The 20,281-nt window shown below is 32.3% G+C and overlaps 1 long non-coding RNA gene across 1 annotated transcript; it reads left to right on the top strand.

Annotated features, from left to right (window-relative positions):
• Positions 1-6,068: 6,068 nt before the first annotated feature.
• On the top strand, positions 6,069-12,437 carry LOC121219343 (uncharacterized). Its single transcript, XR_005916024.1, has 3 exons — positions 6,069-6,201; positions 6,350-6,599; positions 12,383-12,437. It is a non-coding gene; the product is annotated as an uncharacterized lncRNA (long non-coding RNA).
• The last annotated feature ends 7,844 nt before the right edge of the window (positions 12,438-20,281 follow it).

Below are 20,281 nucleotides of genomic sequence, written 5' to 3'. Positions count from 1 at the left end.
ATGAGAATTTGTCGTTCTATCAAATCGTGCTCAGAAAATGGAAGAGGTATATAACCGAAAAATGCAGAGAGACAAGAGGAATAAAGAATCTTACAAAAGAAGCTCCTCTAAGTCATTTCCAACAATTCCGGCTAAAAAGTCTAGAGATAATTTTGGTCGATCCACTCCAATGCCAAAACGATCAAATAAGAATAAGGCGACTCAACAAGATTCCAGGGCAACTATTAGACTTGCGGTCAGTGTAAGCAGTGTACAGAATGTTTTTAGGCCCAAATGCAAATATTGTGGAAATATCATCTGGGTGAATGTAGAGGTAAAGTAGGGGCTTGTTATAAATGTAGGGCCACCGATCATTTTATTCGAGACTACTCTCAGTTCCAAAGAGAGGAAGAAGAGCAAAAAGAGAAACATATGACCACTTCCCGAAAAAGTAAACGTTCAGGCCAAAATAGTGCCGCTAGGACTGTTCGTTCAGGTATGAAAGATTCTGCTGCTCAGTCAAAGGCTAGGGCACCTGCACGTACTTATGCTATTCGAGCGAGGGAGAAAGCTACGGCTCCGGACGTAATAGCTGGTACATTGTATCTTTTTGATGCTATTGTGTATGCATTGATTGACCCTAGATCCACGCATTCTTATATTTTGGTCATTTAACTTTTAAAAGTTACAAAATAGTTACTAAACTATTCAAAAGTATTTATTTAAGTCACTAGGCAGTTAAGTTCCTTTTTAAAAAAAAAAGTTTGGCTAGTGAGCTCCAAGCGACGAATTGATGATGGTACGATGGATCAGTAATCATTGACAAGTATAACATACTTTAGATTCAAGTTGATCTGATAGTTATTGTCAGAAATCAAAGAAGAAAGCTATTTGGATTTTGGTTCGCAGATTTATGACATTCAAAGTTGTTTCATAAAAAAATCGAACTATAGAAGAGAAGGGAAATGAGAGCTTTCGGTTGGTGCAAGTAATAAGAACAAAGAAGGCCATGCAATAGCAGTTTTAACAGTTCAGTAACTTAAATGAATGAAAACTTTCGAATAGTTCAATGATCATTTATAATGTTTTGAAGTGACCAAAACGTAAACTTACTAATGATATAATGATCTTGAGTGTAGTTTACCCTAAAAAGAATCATATTGTCAGAGGCCTTGGAACTTTTGGTAAAGATTGAGATTTTAAAATTTTAAACATCTAGATTAGAGTCTCATGCTATTTAATCATATGTGGATTCTGTCCAAATTTATATTTAACTTAAATCATGTTATATATAAGTTTTGTTTAGCGTTATTAATGTTTAATTCTACCTATAGTATTTTGAGTAAAAATACCATGGAGGCCCATGTACTAAGAGTTAGATTGCATTTTGTCTCATGTACTTTAAAAAAATGGGTAAATTAATCATTGTATGTTATATTAAAGAGTAAACCAATATTTTCTATTAAAATTTTCATCTATTTCTACTGTTAAAAAATGACATAGCTGATAAAATAATCGAACAGTTACATGTGGTGTGCTACATGTATCTCATGCTGATATACAAGGGCCAGATTTTTATTGTAGAAATAAATAAAATTTTTAACAGAATGATCAAATTATTCTGAGTGGACTAATTTATTTATTTTTAATAGAAAAAATAAAAATGCAATTCTATAGTAAATTTATCCTAATTATGCCACTTTAATTTTTTTAAAAGTCAGAGGTAATTGATTTACTTTTCCGTTATTCTTGTGAAAGTTGTTGACAGGATAAGACAAATGATTCCAATGTATTTATTGCTTGATTGAGGATGGTGCACGTATATAAAAGTGGTCAAATGCATCTTGTATAGCTTTGGCATCTAAAGAGATCTTTCAACATTTTAAGCCTCCATTAAAACTAACCCACAAACTCCCCCCCCCCAACCCCCAAATTATGACCCCAAAAAAGAAAAGGGTAAATTATTAAAATGGTCACTTTTATTTTTTTAGGTTATATTTTAGTCACTTATGTTTGAAATGTTACATTTTAGTCACTTATATTATCTTGTTGTAACATTTTAGTCACTAAGCCATTAATTTTCGTTAACGGTGTAACGGTATGCTGACATGGCACGTTAAATTATCATTTCAAACAAAAGTTTTAGGTTAAATTCTACAATTGGTCCTTATTTTTTTTTCATTTTGAGCAATTTAATTTTTTTCTTTTATGTTCTTTTAACTTTTTTTTCCATTCTCTTATGCTTCTTCCTCTTTTTTCCCCCTTCTCCATTTCTTTTAACGTTGTTTTTTTATGTTTTCCATTTGTTAAAACTAGTCCACAAGCTCACCTCACTTGAGAAAAATTAATTTGTTTTTTTTTTAAAATACAAGTATAAAGACTACTTTTAACAAATGGAAAACATAGAAAAACCATGTTAAAATAAATGGAAAAAGGGAGAAAAACAAAGGGAGAAGCATAAGAGAAAGGAAAATAAATAAAAAAAAGTTAAAACAATATAAAAAATTAAATTGCTCAAAACAAAATAATATGGAGACTGGTTGTATAAATTAACCTAAAATTTTTGAAATGATGATTTAATGTGCCACATCTGCTTACTGTTACATTGCTAACGACAATTATCGACTCAATGACTAAAATGTTACAACACGATAATGTAAGTGATTAAAACGTAACATTTCAAACATAAGTGACTAAAATGTAACCTGAGGTTAACAAAAGTGACTATTTTGATAGTTTACCCAAAAGAAAATTAATGGGAAGGTTAAATCATGGCAATATCAAGGTGTTATAGCTAAATTTAATCATAAACCTTTTAAAAAAAATCGAATTTAATCATCAAATTTCAAAAAGATTTTTTTAATGAAAATATCGACTAAAATGTTAAATTTTAGACATGGCAACAAAGGCAAAGCCAAATTTTTTTTGGGGGGTCGAAATAAGTTGTATATTTTTATAATAGTAAAAATGCAATTTCACCATTTTAATAATCTATATTTTTATAATTTTTAAAAAATTAAATCGAATTATTATCATTTTGGTGTCAAAAGACAATTTTACTATTAATAATTTAAATTTTTTATAAATTATAAAGATGATAAAAGAAAAATTTTCTATTTTATGAAGGCTAGGTGTAACACCCCTTACCCGAGACCGTCTCCGGAATCGAGTACGAGATGTCATCCAATTTAACTTACCGATTCGGAGCATAAAAATTTGCTTTTAAAATTAAATTCACTGTTCATAACAACACTGTCCACCTGCGCAACTGTCACTAATTTAATTATAACTTGAGTTACGAAATTCAAAATTTAAATATGTAAATTTTCCGTGAAACTATACTCATATTCCTACTTACCATAAAATTTTCAGAATTTTTGACTTAGCACATTAGTACAGTTTATTCATTAAAGTATCCCCTGTTTCACAGCTCGACAGATCTGACCTCTTGGCGCTAAAAATCAAATATCTAATTGTACAGAATTCATATAAGGTTACAATTAATTTATTTTGAAAATAGACTCACTAAGGAATCTGAACATATAAATTATGACCTATAATTATTTCTGTACAATTTATAATGATTTTCTAAAGTTAGAACAGGGGACTTCAAAAACCATTCTGACCCTGTCTCACTAAAATTTAAATATCTCAAAATATAAAATTCCTTTGCCTACACCGTTTCTTTCATGTAAAAATATACTTGATGAGCTTTAATTCTATATATCATTCACCCTCTAATTCCATTTCTACTATTTATGGTGATTTTTCACATTCACGTCACTGCTGCTGTCAAAGAAACTTCTTCTTTGAATTAGTTACCATTTAAACATACATAACTCCAAAACATATTCTTTAATAACTACTTCAATAGCTAACATTAGCCATATCATTTGGACATGCTCAAAATGATTAAGACTCTATACATGCCATAGTTTAAACATTTTGAAAAGCACATAATACCGAGATGGTTATGATAGTGTGATACGAGCTCCGACGGTCCACTATTCGATCAAGTTCAAATCACTATAAAACAAAGGAAAGAAAGAGATGTGTAAGCTATAAATAGCTTAGTAAGTTACATGTAAACAATAATTACTCAATTAATAATTAACACTTTTAACATATAACTAATCAAAACATTTCTTAGCAATTTCAATCACTTGCATATACATTTTCACACTTAACATTTCATATTCACTTTAATTCATTATTAATCCCGTTGAACACTTGGAATATACACGGATACGTAGAGATTTAGCACATAAGTGCCACACTGATATGTAGCCGAAGCTACCACTGGATGTAGCCAAAGCTACCACTGAAATGTAGCCGAAGCTACCACTGATCAATAACACTGGAAATGTCCACGGGTCTGCTCACACAAGCTGTCAGGTGTCTGCAACACATGCTAGATCACCCAGCACCCGGGACTCACTGTAACACTGTAACACTGGTCTCTAGTGACATGTCACTTGTATCCAATTCTATTCCTAAGTTCAACCGGGAATTTACACTTAACACTTTATTTTCAACACTTTATCACTTGAATAATTCATGAACAACTTTCCTTCCACATTCAATATTAATCCACATATCAAATATAATTCACAATTTATACAAATATAACTATTATTTACATATAACTTACCTTGGATGCAAAACGACTATTTTTGTAATTTAGTCGATAACTTTCTCTTTTCCCTGATCACTTGCACTATTTCTTCTTTCTTGATCTATATTAACACAATTTAATACATTTTATCAATATTCCATTCAAATACAATTCATACACAACATTTTGACACATTTACATTTTTTCCCATAACTTTTCAAAAATTCCACTTTTGTCCCTAAGCTCGTAAAAATAAAATTCTCTAAATTCTTAAATTTCAAACTTCACTAAATCATATTTCATGCTCATAACGGGCCTCAATTTCACAAAATCACAACTTTATGCACACTTTACCATCTTTCACAATTTAGCCCTTTTTCAACATTTTTCATTGAAATTCATCTAGTAAAACTTGTAATTAACACTTCAAACATTCATTATCTAACATCACTAATCAATTTACAATTATATCATGAATGGGTCAATTTTTAAACTTTAATTTCATTTAAATTAAATAGTAGAAACATGAAATTCAAGCTTCAATAAGCATAAAAATACGAAAATAATTAAAAACGGGGCAAGAAATCACTTACAATTGAGCTTAGGAAAATCAAAACCCTTAACTATGGTAACCTGAAACTTTCGGCAGCAAGCTTCTGATTTTTTTGAAGAAGATGGACACTTATTTTCTCTTTATTTTGTCTTTTACCCAATTTGGACAAAAATGCCCTTGACCCATTACTTAGATATTTTTCTAGAAATACCCTTTTGTGTCCATAACACTAATTTATGGTCTAATTGCCACATAAACACTTCCAATTTCATGCAATAATTCAATTAAGTCATTTAATCACTAATTAGACACACTTTGCATTTTTCTCAATTTAGTCCTAAAAATTCAATTAAGCACTAAAACATTAAAATTTCCTATCCATATTTTCACACAATATTTCAATCAATCAGTAACTAATAAAAATTTATAAAATTAAACTATTTCACTTCGGATTTGTGGTTACAAAACCACTATTCCGATTAGGCCCTATTTCGGGCTATCACACTAGGGCCTTTGTCAGCTTCCTAACGCTGCCCCTGCATAGAATTCCACATTTACTTCATGCTAAATTATTAAATTTTTATAAGTTTTATTTTTTTTTGAATATTTTTATAATTTTTAAAGTATTTATTAACATGACATATTATAAAAATAATATCTATTATTTATTGAAGGATTCAAAATTTAATTATAATTACACATAAAACACTACTCTTTTAATATAAAAATATCTTACTTTTTACTATAAATATCTAATTTTGTTTCTCATTTATTGGAATCTTCTTACCCTTTGAAAAGGTGAAGCGAGTAAAAACAAGATGGTAATTTTTTAAATTAATTAAGAGATAAACAACACAAATTTATATTTTCATCAATTAAATTAAAACAATTAAGGATTATTTTATCTCTAATTAATCAAATTAATAAGATATAAATACTAAGTAAATAAAAAAAGTTTATCCCTTTTACTCATCTTTTTCCCTACCATCTCCTCTCCACTGATTCTGCATTGATGAAAAACCAAACTTTCGGTCAAGCTTCATTCTTTAAATTGGTAAGCCGTTTTGAACCCGTTTTTGGAATTTCGAAAACTTGATTTAGTTAACCCAAGAGTTGGATCCTAAAATTGCTACAGTTTTGAAATATTGCCCTTATGATTTTTGAATCTTTTAATGTTAAATAGTTTTATTAAATGTTTATAGGACTAAGATGTGAGGCTTTGTTAATGGTGGGGCATATGGCAACAACAAATGGATTAAAGAGGTTGGAATGTAGGTATTTTGAAAGCAAGGAAGGAGGAAAAGATGGCCAACTTCCTCACACTTTAAGTTGTATTTCAATTTTGTTTCTTTAGTCACTTGGATGGATGCTCTAAGCCGAATCCAATATGGATTTTGTTTCTTCCTTCTAATTTCCAGCCGAACAATACGAATCATTTTGCCATTGGAAAAGGTACCTTTTGCTTTTCTACAACATTTTTTTTCTAAAAAGGTCCTCACTATATGTATATAAAAATAATGAGTGGTAGAATCTAAATCATCCTGTTTGACTCAATTTCTCAATGGGACAGTAAGTGCGCAGTCTCTTGCTCTGCAATCATTCACTTGTTTGTTTAATAATGCATTAAAAAGAATCATGTTTGTAGTGTTCTATAACTAATATTTTATATTTATTATAATAATTGAGATATATAAATTGTCGGAGTAGATTATGGTGATGCCATACACCACTAAATATGAAAGTTTTGAATGATATTTTTGTAGATTAATTGGTAATGATACTCATTCTCTCCCATTGATTTTAGAATAAGAGATAGTATTCATAAGAGAAAGAACGGTTTAGAGTGGATCTCTATTATCATTATTATTATTTTAATCGAGTTTAATTTAGACTCGTGTTAGGGTATAAACCCTTTTGTGAAATTGGTTAAAATATTAAAATTTTCTATTAACTGGTATGAGTTGGTATGCTCTAGTATAAGTCGGTATTTGACCAAAATAGCTTGAAACACATTGATTTGACCTAAACACACTAAAATTTTGATTGGGATGAAACATAGACTAGATACTAGTTTAGCATTGAAATGGTACATACCAACCAATACGGTATAGACTACCACAATAACAATTGCCCCCTCAGTTGAAAAGAAGTTTACGAAGTGAGCTTCTCTAAGGCTATAATTTTGAGGCGATGGGTTGTAGTTTTTAAAGTGAAGTTGAAGTGTATAACAATAACCACTTGTCATTTTGGTTAACCGTTGTAGGATTAATGACCTCTCTATGGTTATTTTGAGACACAAAACAATGTCTTTAAAAGGTATGATTGTTGGTTATTGATGTGATGTCGCTTCTTTAACTAACAATTACTTTAGTTGGGGACACATTTTTCTTCAATTTGTTGTCATTTCAAAGTTTATGCTCATTCACTATAAATAGAGGCCTTAAGCTATTTGAAAAGGGATTGTGCAATCTTTGAGCAATGTCTCTTAATCCTCCAAGTTTTTTGCTATTTTGTACAGAGCTATAGATACCTTTTGTTTAAATATAGATACTTGACCCCTATTTTGAGTAAACATAATTTTTAAATCATTTCCAAATTCAATCGAACATCCATTAATGACCCCAGATGTTTATAATAATTTTTGAGTTAAAACGCTATGGGTAATGTTAGAGTTGTGTGACCCAAATTCTAATAGATTGCTTGCAAGTCAAGTTAAACAAAACATATATTCTTTCTAGAAGATTTAGTATTTATGAGTAAAATATATTTAGCATTTATTAACATAGTATATTTGACTTTTATTAGAATTAGATTTTTTAACCTATAAATAAATGAAGTCAAAACTCCTCTTGTAATCATTCGAATTTGACATAGTGAATTATCTTTTTCTCTACCCGTGGTTTTTTCTCGAAAGGGTTTACACGTAAAATATGTGTGTTCTTTGTTTCTCTCTCTTTTTCTTTGCGATATATTGTCATTACTGACGTTCTATTTTTAACAAATTGGTATTCGAGCTTTCGGGTTGTTCATCTCAATCACGGTAATGACGTCTTTAAAGTATGAAATTATGTTATTGGATCGCAACACCATATTCGCGTTGTGGCAGATAAAGATGCAAACAGTTCTTGCACAGATGGACTTAGAGGAAATCCTACTAGGGGTAGATAAGATGCCTTCAACATTGACGGATGAAGAGAAGAAGTGCAAGGATCAAAAGGCGTTAACACAGTTACATCTGCATTTGTCTAACGGAATTTTACAGGATATGATGAAAGAGAAGATCGTCGCTGGATTATGGAAGAGGTTAGAACAAATATGTATGTCGAAAACTCTAACTAGCAAGCTGCATATGAAACAACGTTTGTATGCTCATCTTTTGGAGGAAGGTGCGTCTGTGCATGAACACTTAACAGTGTTTAAAGAAATTCTCTTAAACTTAGAGGCCATGGAGGTTCAGTATGATAAGGATGATCTAGGGTTGATTCTACTTTGTTCGTTTCCCCCGTCTTATTCAACCTTTAGAGATACGATTTTATATAGTCGCAAGTCTCTCACAGTTGATGAGGTTTATGATTCTTTAACCTCGTATGATAAGATGAAGCATCTTGTGGTTAAAACTGACTCTTAGGGAGAGGGTCTAATTGTTCGTAGGAGACAATATCAGAATGATGATAATGATCGTAGAAAGACACAGAAACGGAATCTCGCAGTAAATCTAAGGGTAGATCGAAGTCTTCAAACAAGGGTAAAACTTGTAACTTCTGCAAGAAGAAAGGGCACATTAAATCTGAGTGCTATAAGCTACAGTACAAGATCAAAAGGGAGGCTGCGAATCAAAATGGAAAACAACCAGAAAATTCTGGTAAAGCTGATGATGTAGAAGGCTATAGCGATGGTGAACTTCTAGTCGCTTGTGACACCCCTAAAGTGACCCTAGTCGGAAAGTGGTTTCGGGACCACTAAACCGAGTCATAAAGATAATTAACCGTCATAGTTGATGCTCATTATATGTACATATGCATGTGTGAAAATTTCATGTTTGAATTTTGTTAATAGTAAGTGAATTTTATCAAATAGGACTTATGTGAGAAAATTTGGAAATGTGCTAGGCAAATGTAAAGTGGCCTAATAATGCATGTTGTGAAATGATGGGTTTGCATGTCAAATTACCCAAAATTAAAGCATAGTGGCCGGCCATGCTATGGGTGGAAACATGTTGCAAACATGTTGTGTTAGTGAGTTATGTTAGAAAGAATAAAAAAAAAAGGGTTAGGATTAAAGTAATGCAAAAAGATGGAGTGATGAAAAAAAAAATGGTCTCATCCATGCCCCCCCTTTGCCGTGAATGGAAGAAAGGAAACAAAGAAAAAAAAAGTGTTCATCCTTGAACATCTTTGGCCGAATAGAAGAAAGAAAGGAAGGGAATGAGCTTGGAGAAAAATCGGCTATGAAGGCTCACTAGATTAAGGTATGTTTAGTGTTGCTTTGAAAGTTCATACATCCCTTGGATGATTAGTCTAAATTCTAACTATCTCATGGATGGATTTGGGATTATTAGAGAGTTAGTATTCGACTAAGAGGCTTCAAAAGTTTTAGTTGAAGCCTTGAGACTATTAGCATGTTAGTTATATGGATGTGTTAAGTTACTTGAAATGCTAGATAAATTTGAACTCCCTACCAAATTCTTTAGGCAACCCATGTTAGAAATTTCGGTATTGAGATGTCTAGATCTTTCGGCCATTGTAGCTATGGAGGAATAAAGTTTTTGTTTCTTGTTAAATTGGATGAATCTTGTTGTATGAGTGCTTGAACAAACTATGATTAAATGGATGCATAGATTCAAAGTGGGAAGAAATGGGCTATTATATTTGATGCTAATGCCGAATATGAAGATGATGAACTTGAATAAATAATATTCAGCTAGCATGATAAGTTATGAAATATTAAGTAGATGATATAATTGATTGATGAAGTGGCTAATAGGGATTTCTAATGAAATTGTTGCCAAGGCCGAATGTATCATGAAGTAAATAAAAAAAAAAATTTAAATGTGCATTATGTGCTTATATGTGTATTCGGCCAGGGAAGTTCGACATGAAACTTTGATAGGTTTGAGAGATGAATGACCGAATGAGCTAGAGGTTATGTATGGATGAATTTTATGCACATGTGTGTGTGTGGCATTAGTAGCTAATGGCATTCGGCATTGTTTAATTAAAATTAGAAATGAATGCTTGAAAGTTAAATAGGTCACTCTAATGACCAAATATGCTAAAAGCTAATATATGGACAAATGATACGAACGAATTGGTTTTTGAAATGTATATGGTTGCCATATATATGTGTTTGATTGAGAAGTAAATTTGTTTGATTTAGCTCAAGAGCCTAGAGGATCAAAGTTGGATAAGGGAAAGGAAAAAAGTGATCGAAGAGCCGTCGTAATCGTTCGGCAACTTCCGAGGTAAGTTTTAAGTGTTTAAACGTTGAGTAAATTCAATTATAATAGGACATGATGAGTTGATTTAGTAAGATATGATGTGGCCATGATATGTTCTAAGCTCAAATGGTAAGTTCTTAAGTGTTTGAGCTTGGGAATTTAAGGGTAATTTGAAATAGTCTGCTTCGGACAGCAGCAGTAACGTGACTTTAGAAAATCACCATAAATTTATGGAGTTGAATTAGAGGCTGAATGAGACATGAAATTAAATCTTAGTGAGTCTAGTTTCTTATAAAAGAAACCGTGTAACCAAAGGAATTTCCGATAATGAGATATTTAAAGTTGTGTGAGACGGTGTCAGAATGACTCCGAAATCCCCTGTTCTGTTTTTAGAAAATCATTATAAATTGTACAAAAATGGTTATAAGATAAAATTTATATGCTTAGACTCCTTAATGAGTCTAGTTTCAAATGAAATCAAATACAACGCATTTTTAATTCTGTAAAATGAGAAATTTGATTCGTAGTGAAGAGTGGTCAGATTAGTCAAACAGTGAAATAGGGGAAACTTTAAGAAAAATATGGTATTGATTGGCCAAACCTAAAATTCTGGAAATTTTATGGATGGAAGATATACGAGTCTATATTCAGGAAAAATTAACGGAAAGTGATTTGGAGTTTTGTAGCTCCAGTCATAAATAATTTAGTGACTATTGCTCAGGAAAAACAGCTTGTGCTGAATTTGAGATTATGTTGTGAACCTTGATAAACTTGTTTTAGTTGCTCACAAGCTATTGATTAAACCCATACTTGAATTCTAAATCGTGATATTGTAAGTTTATGAGTATTCGAATATGAAATGATAGTATGGCCTAATGGCCGATGTGATGAATGTGAAAGTGTATATATGTGATAAGGCCTAATGGCCGATGTGATGAATGTGAAAGTGTATATATGTGATAATGCCTAATGGCCGATGTGATGAATGTGAAAGTGTATATATGTGATAAGGCCTAATGGCCGATGTGATGAATGTGAAAGTGTATATATGTGATAAGGCCTAATGGCCGATGTGATGAATGTGAAAGTGTATATATATGTGATAAGGCCTAATGGCCGATGTGATGAATGTGAAAGTGTATATATATGTGATAGGGCCTAATGGCCGATGTGATGAATGTGATAAGTCCCGAAGGGCATTTGTGTCAGTACTATATCCGGGTTAAAACCCCGCAGGCTTTATGCGAGAATATTATCACTGATTAATGTCCGTAAGCTTCGTGCTCGTACTATATCCGAGCTCTAAAGACCCGATGACTACGTGTGGGGATTTTGTCCGGGTAAGACCCGATAACTTCGTGTGGAGATTATGTCCGGGTAAGACTTCGTAATAAGAATTGCGTATAAATATATTCAATGCGAAAGGTTAAACAGGTATGTACTCCAAGTTTATATGTGAGCTTGATTTGCACTAAATCATAAGGTAGTTATGTGACGCATACGAGAGCAATCTATGAGACTATTCCTATGATTATGTGACATCAGATCAGAGTGAGAGGTTATGTGAAATCATACGATATATCTATGTCACATGAGCTCACTTTTATGTGAAAGTTTATCTGCCTATTGTATATGATGAGATGTGCATATTCGGTAAAGGGATGGTATGCCCGAAGGAAGAGTGAAATAAAAATACGAACAACTATGTTATAATTTGATTGTTATCTGTTGACACTGCTTAAAACTTACTAAGCATTGTAATGCTTACTCCGTTTACTCTGTTTCCTCTGTTTTATAGATCTCATTGCGAAGCTACAGGCTCGGGGATCGTCAGCAACTAGTCACACTATCACTATCCACTGTTTGGTACTGCTATGTTTTGGATTATCTTATGGCATGTATAAAATAGACTAGTGGCGGAAGAATATTTTGGTTAATGTATATAGCCATGCGAAAATGGCTTATATATGTTTGAGCATAATGTTATAATCATTTGGTATGGAATGGTTAATCACTATCATAATTTGTGCTATTCATGCTAAAAGGGCTAGTTGAATCATGGAAACTATGAAATAGGTAAAGTCTACCTTAAAGGCAGATGCTGGCAGCAGCAGTGATGTAGATTTGGAAAATCACTAAAAATAGTAGGATTGGAATTAAATAATGAATAAATTATGTAAACGAACCTTGATGAACCTATTTTCATAGGAAAGTAACGAAACGATCATATGGACAGTATGTTAAGAGATATTCAAGTTCTCGTGAGACAGGGCCAGAACGGTTTCTGGATTCCCTGTTCCAACTTTGAAAATTCATTATAAATTAAACAGAGATAATTAGGAGTCATGCCATATATGTATAGATTCCTCTCTGAGTCTAGTTTCTATAGAAACAAACGGCATCAGTATTGAAGCTTTGTGCAGGGAGATATCCAAGTCGTAATGCGCAAAGGTCAGTGTAGTCGATCCCTGTAACATGGGAGACTTTGACTAATAAACTGTACTAATTGGCCCGACCAAAAATTCTAGAAAAAAATATGTAGATGGGCATATGAGTCTAGTTTCAGGGAAAAATTACGAAACTGATTTTCGAGTTGTGAAACTCAAGATATGATTTTTAAGGTGACAGTGTCGCAGTTAGCCAACTGTCTGGAAAATTTTAAAATGGACTGCGATAGTAAGCGAATTTAGTCTGTGAACCCCTCGTGTCCGACTCCGGCAACGGTCTCGGGTACGGGGTGTTACATCGCTTCTGTAAACAATTCTAAAGTGAGCAATGAGTGGATCCTTGATTCGGGCTGCACCTTCACATAAGTCCCAATCGAGATTGGTTTACAACTTACGAAACAGTGTCTGAAGGTGTTGTTTCGATGGGAAATAATGTTTTATGTAGAATTGCAGGTGTTGGAACAATTAAAGTTAAGATGTTTGATGTCGTTGTCAGAACACTTAGTGACGTACGACATATTCCAGAATTGAAGAGAAATTTAATTTTGTTAAGTACTCTTGATTCAAAAGGGTACAAATACACAGCTAAAAGTGGGGTTTTTAAGATTTTCAAAGGTTCTCCCGTTGTGATGAAAGGGCAGAGAAAGACTGTCAAGTTATATGTTTTGCAAGGTTCTACTGTAATGGCCTGAATTTTCGGTGGTGTCGGAACGGTGATTCGAGATCACTAAATCTAACAAGTGAGTAGAAAATATTAGTAATTTAGTGAGTATAAGTTAAATGTGAAGTTAGAAAGATTTTTGAAATAGTGAATAGTGTACTAGAAATAAATATTAAAATAATTAGAATAAAAAATAAGGTATCGAGACCTTGGAGATTTTTAATTGAGCCATAAATATTCTTATAAATATTTATGGAGTGTTAATAAGTTAGTAATAAAGTTTTGTCAAGAAATTTTAAAGTTTCGATTGTTAATTGAACAAAAAGGACTAAATTGTAACAAATGCAAAATTATGAGAAATGATTAAATAGCTTAAATGATAAAAGAAAGAGGGCTTAAAAGCCAAATAGACCCAAGATCTATCTGGGTTAGACGGCAAGAGCATGAAATCAACAAGAAAATAAGGAGAATTAAGGGTAAAATTGGAATATTGCAAAATTTACTTAATAAAGTTAGGATTAAAGTGGAATTATCTAGATTTATCTTAATTTTTTTGCATTCTCATCATCAAAAACACCATAGAAGGTTTCCTTAAGCTGGTTTTTCATATTTTTACTGCAAATAAGTTCAATTCTTGGTTATTTCTTGAAATTTTTGTATTTTTGTGACTTTTACAACTAGGTCCACTTGTTGAATTCATTAGTTTTAGATTTTATGAATGAAATTGAAAGTTTCTATGAATATGTGCTGCAAGTATATGATGATTTACCATGGAATTAGAGCTTTAAATTGTTTATATGCCGATTTTATTGAAAGAATTGAATAGAAAGTGAATGTTTAAGACCTAATTGTAAAAGAGTTTGAAGTTAGGGTTTTATGTGGAAATTCTAAATTTCAATAGTTTTGAAATAACTTATAATGTTTAGGTAAAGTATTAATTTATAAAAATTAGCTTAATTGAGGGGTTAATTGAGTAAGGACTGAATTGTATGAACTTTGAAATTTGGGGTAAAATGGAAATCAACACTTTGCACTAAAACAGTTTTGGACAGCAGCAGTAGTTTAACTTTTAAAAATCACAAAAAAATACTAGAGATCGAATTAGAGGATGAATAAAATATAAAATTAAAGTTTATTAAGTCTAGTTTCTTATAAAAGAAACGGTGTAAGCAATGAAATTGTAAATCATGAGATATAATAGGTTTTGTGAGAAAAGGTCAGAATGATTTCGGGTTCCCCTGTTCTGACTTTGGAAAATCATAAAAAATTGGAAAAAAATAATTAGAGGATTAAATTTATAATTTTAAAATCTTTAATGAGTGTATTTTAAAAAGAAATAAACGAGAACATCATCTGAATCCTGTAAAAGGAGATAATTAATTTTTAGTGAAGAAGGGTCAAAACTGTTAGATAGCAAAATAGGGATGACTTTAAAGAATAAACTGTACTTATTGGCTAAACCAAAAATTTTGAAAATTTTATGGTAAGAAGATATATGAGTCTAATTTTGGGGAAAATTATCGGATCTTAATTTGGAGTTCCGTAGCTCAAGATATAAATAATTTAGTGATTATGACTCAAGAAGACAGCTCTAAATGAATTATAAATAATAATGAAATTAGAGAAAATGTTACATATGAACATGAAATGTATTAAATTAATGATTAAATTTATTTATTTATATCCAGAAAATTAAAATACGATGCTAGATCGAGGAAAAGAAAAAGTTCGGGATTAGTAGATTTTTGCATACGAACAAGTATCGAGGTAAGTTCGTGTAACTTGAATTATATTCTTAAATGCTTGAAATGTTTGTTATTGATGTGAATATGATTTGAATGTTCATTGTATGAAAATTGATTAGACATTGATATATTTGATAAAAATGGGAAGAAATCCCGGTTGAATAGAAGGAAAATTCGATGGATCTCTAAAAAGGAATTGACGGTAAAAAGGATCTAGCCTGGACGGGTGATCCTATCCTGATATAGCCCTCCCGAAGAATATGTGGAAAATAGATTTAGCCCGAACGGGTAATCCGAATCAGGTTTTGAATTTAGCCTGGACTAGTAATTCAAATCCAAGCTCATTAGAGTAATTGGCATTGCAAGGGATTTAGCTTGGACTGGTAATCCCAACAATACTTTATGAGTTTATATTATAGGGGATTTAGCCTGGACTGGTAATCCCGCTGTAAGGATGAGGTTCGAGGGAGTGTGCTCTCTGAAAAGGAAATGTGCGCACATGAATATGAATTAACGGACTCGGATTTGTACACTAAAGTGTACCTCTGAAAATCCATCAAAATTTCGAGAAATTCAACGGGATAAATATGGAAAAATAGCAAGGGAATAGAAATCATGGTATTGATGAGCTCATCAAATCATGGTATATATATTATTGATACATGAAAATTATTGAACTAACTTGAATGTTGAGTTTGTACATGTTAGGGGAATAATGCATTGAATGGATGTATGAATGTTTATTGCATTGTATTGAAAATATTAGGTAACTATAATTCTTGTTACATGAGCTTACTAAGCACAAAGTGCTTACCCTGTTTCCTTTTCCCCTGTTTTGTAGTGTTAAGAGCTCAGAGGTTGGATTTAGTCGAAGACGCATCACACTATCAACCTCAAGATTTCAGTATATAAAGAAACTTTATTTTGGAAATCAATGGCATGTATAAGCTAATAAAGTAAATGCTAATGTGAAATGAATGTAAGGTTAGCCATTGGTATGGCTAACAAATCTTGGTTTTGGTATGTGATGAGGTTATTTTATGGATATGTTTGAATCTATCTTGAAAATCTGTTGAAATGGATTGGTTGGTTTAGATTAGTCTCAGTTTAAAATTGCATGGAAGGTTAAAAATTTATGAAAGGGTTATATTGAGTTCATAAAAAAATTTCTTATGGTTTTGATTTAATCTCACTTTAGTCTCGATGTATGTTTTGGACTTCGGAGGCCCATCCAAGGGACTTCATGACATGTTTCGATTAATGAATAGTATTTAACTCGTAATAACGGAAAATTAATTCGGTAAAATCTGGTAATGCCTCGTACCCTATTCCAGCGATGAATACGGGTAGGGGGTATTACATCTACTGTTACTGGTGATGTAGCTGTCGCATCCTCTTACTTGTTAGATGATGATATTACTAAACTTTGGCATATGCACCTAGGACATATTAGTGAGAATGACATGACAGAATTGAGCAAAAGAGGACTTCTTGATGGGCAAGGAATTTACAAACTAAAGTTCTGTGAGCACTACGTTTTTTAGAAGCAAAAGAGAGTTCGATTCACTAGAGGAATCTATAACACGAAGGGAACATTGGAGTATATTCATTTTGATCTGTGGGGGTCATCCAGAGTGCCTTCGAGAGGTGGAGCTAATTATATGTTAACTTTTATTGATGATTTTTCCAGAAAAGTTTGGGCGTTCTTCTTGAAGCAGAAAAGTGATGTGTTTTTCACATTTAAGTTTTGAAAAACTATGATTGAAAAACAGACAGGAAAATAAATAAAATACCTCCGTACAAATAATGACTTAGAGTTCTGTTCTGATGAGTTTAATAAACTGTGCAAGTCAGAAGGGATCGTGAGACACTTGATAGTTTGTCGTACTCCACAACAAAACGGGGTTACAGAACGAATGAACAAAACGATCATGGAAGAATGTCCAATGTATGTTGTCAAATGCCAACTTACCAAAGTCGTTTTGGACCGAAGCAGCCTCTACTGCATATTTTTTGATCAACCGATCTCCATCTGTTGCCATTGAGAAAAAGACTCCACAAGAGGTATGGTCTGGTAATTCTGTTGACTATTCTGATTTAAATATCTTTGGGTGTTCTGCGTATGCTCATGCTGATAATGAAAAATTGGAACCGAGATCCATTAAATGTGTTTTTCTTGGTTATAAAGTTGGTGTAAAATGGTATAAGTTATGATGTCCTGAAAATAGAATAATTGTGATTAGCAGAGATGTTGTTTTTGATGAAACTGCTATGCTACCTAACTTATCTCTTAAAGACTCTTTCAATAAAGAAAATCAAAAGTAGGTGGAGCATCAGATTAATCTAAAATCTACAACAGAGTCGACTTCTCAAGCCAGTACAAAAATTCAGAATAGAGTTGCTTCTTTACCACAATACTCTATTGCCAAAAACAAAACTAGAAGAGAAATTAAACCTTCAAAGAATTATGCCGAGGCTGATCTAGTTGCTTATACTTTAAATGTGGCTGAAAATATAGATGTAAACCAATAGCCATCTAATTATTCTAAGGCGGTTAGCTGTGAAGACTTAGAAAAGTGGATATTTGCTATGCAAGAGGAGATGAAATCACTCCACAAAAACAGAACATGGGATCTTGTGAAACTTTTTAAAGGTAAAAATGTTGTTTGTTGTAAATGTGTGTTTAAAAAGAAAGAAGGGACTCTAGAAGTTGAAGAACCCAGATATAAAGCAATGCTTGTTGCAAAGGGTTACAGTCAAATTCCAGGAGTGGACTTCGCAGATGTGTTCCCTCCAATTGTGAAGCATGGTTCGATTCGAGTTTTGCTTGGTACTATGGTCATGCATGATTTGGAGCTTAAGCAGTTAGATGCAAAAATTGTATTTTTGCATGGAAAACTTAAGAAGGATATTTACATGCAGCAACCAGAGGGTTTTACAGTCTCAAAAAAAGAATACTATGTTTGCTTGCTGAAAAAGTCCCTTTACAGTTTGAAACAGTCACCAAGATAGTGGTACAAGAGGTTTGATTCCATTATGAATTCTTATAATTTAAAAAAAAAGTAGTTTTGACAGTTGTGTTTACTTTAAGAAAAACAGTATGGTTTTTTTGTGTATCTGCTCTTTTATGTTGATGACATGTTGATAGCAGCAAAAGATAAATAAAGAGATAAGAAAGGTCAAAGCCCAACTAAGTAAAGAATTTGAGATGAATGATTTGGAACCAGCAAAGAAGATACTTGGTATGGAGATTCTCAGAGATAGAAAATTAAGTAAATTGTACCTTAGTTAGAAGGGGTACATTGAGAAAGTTTTTTGCAGGTTCAATATGCAGAGTGTTAAGCTTGTTAGTACTCATTTAGCAGCCCATTTCAGACTTTCACCGGCTTTGTCTCCACAATCAGATGATGAGATTGAGTACATGTCACATGTTTCATACTCTAGTGCAGTGGGATCTCTCATGTATGCTATGATTTGTTCACGTCCAGATTTATCATATGCAGTCAGTGCAGTTAGCAGATACATAATGAATCTTCGTAAAGAACATTGAAAAGCAGTTTAGTCGATTTTAAGATACTTACGAGGTGCTACTAATGTTTGTTTATAGTTTGGAAGAACTAGAGATAGAGTTATTGGGTATGTTGATGCTGATTTTGCTGGAGACCTTGATAGAAGAAGATCTCTCACAGGTTATGTCTTTACAATCGAAGGTTGTGCAATTAGTTGGAAAGTCACTTTGCAAACTACAGTCGCTTTGTCTACCACTGAAGCTGAATACATAGCGATTACTGAGGCTGTAAAAAAGCTATTTGTTTGAATGGACTATTTAGTGAACTCAATAAAGACCTTCAAATCAGTACAATATTTTGTGGCAATCAGAGTGTCATCTTCCTTACCAAAGATTAAATGTTTCATGAAAGAACAAAACACATTGATGTTCGATATCATTTTGTTCGTGATATTATTGATTGTGGTGATATTGTTGTGAGCAAAATTAGTACTCATGAAAATCCAGCAGATATGATGACTAAGTCACTTCCTATAACCAAGTTTGAGCATTGCTTAGACTTGGTTGGTGTTCATTGCTGAAGTTAAACCCTTAAGGGGTTTTATGGAAGAGGTGAAAAACTTCTTCATTAAGAATTCGTGTCATGGTAGAGATTGTTAGAGTTGTGTGACCCAAATTCTAAGAGATTGCTTGCAAGTCAAGTTAAACAAAATATATATTCTTTCTAGAAGATTTAGTATTTATAAGTATAATATATTTAACATTTATTAACATAATATATTTGACTTTGATTAGAATTAGATTTTTTCAACCTATAAATAGATGAAGTCGAAACTCCTCCTATAATCATTCGAATTCGATATAGTAAATTATTTTCTCCTCTGCCCGTAAATTTTTTCCCGAAAGGGTTTCCAGGTAAAATCTGTGTGTTCTTTATTTTTTTCTCTCCTTTTCTTTGCGATGCATTGTCATTACCGACGTTCTATTTTTAACAGGTAAATGTTTAAATTACACAGTGTTTAGCCAAAATCGCTTTGACACCAAAATAATAGTCGTATACCAGGTTTATATGGTCGGACTGGGTATAGGGGTGTTACACTAGTTCTACCTAGGGGTGTGCTTGATTGAGTAGAAAAGTGAAATGATGAAATGAGAGAAAAGAAAAACAGAAAGAAAATAAATTTTGAGTGTGCTTGATAAGGAAGAAAAGTGAGAGAAAAGAAAATATAATAGATGATCATTTTTTTGCCTAATGCACGAAAACAAATCATTCCAAATTGGAATGATAAGAAGAGAGAAAATAAGGAAGGGATGTATGTTAATTCAAAATTATACA

The sequence above is a fragment of the Gossypium hirsutum genome, chromosome D07 (genome assembly GCF_007990345.1).
Source record: "Gossypium hirsutum isolate 1008001.06 chromosome D07, Gossypium_hirsutum_v2.1, whole genome shotgun sequence".
Classification (NCBI taxonomy): Eukaryota; Viridiplantae; Streptophyta; class Magnoliopsida; order Malvales; family Malvaceae; genus Gossypium; species Gossypium hirsutum.
The sequence above is the reverse complement of the archived record's forward strand: the minus strand, read 5'-3'. Positions and strand labels throughout refer to the sequence as shown.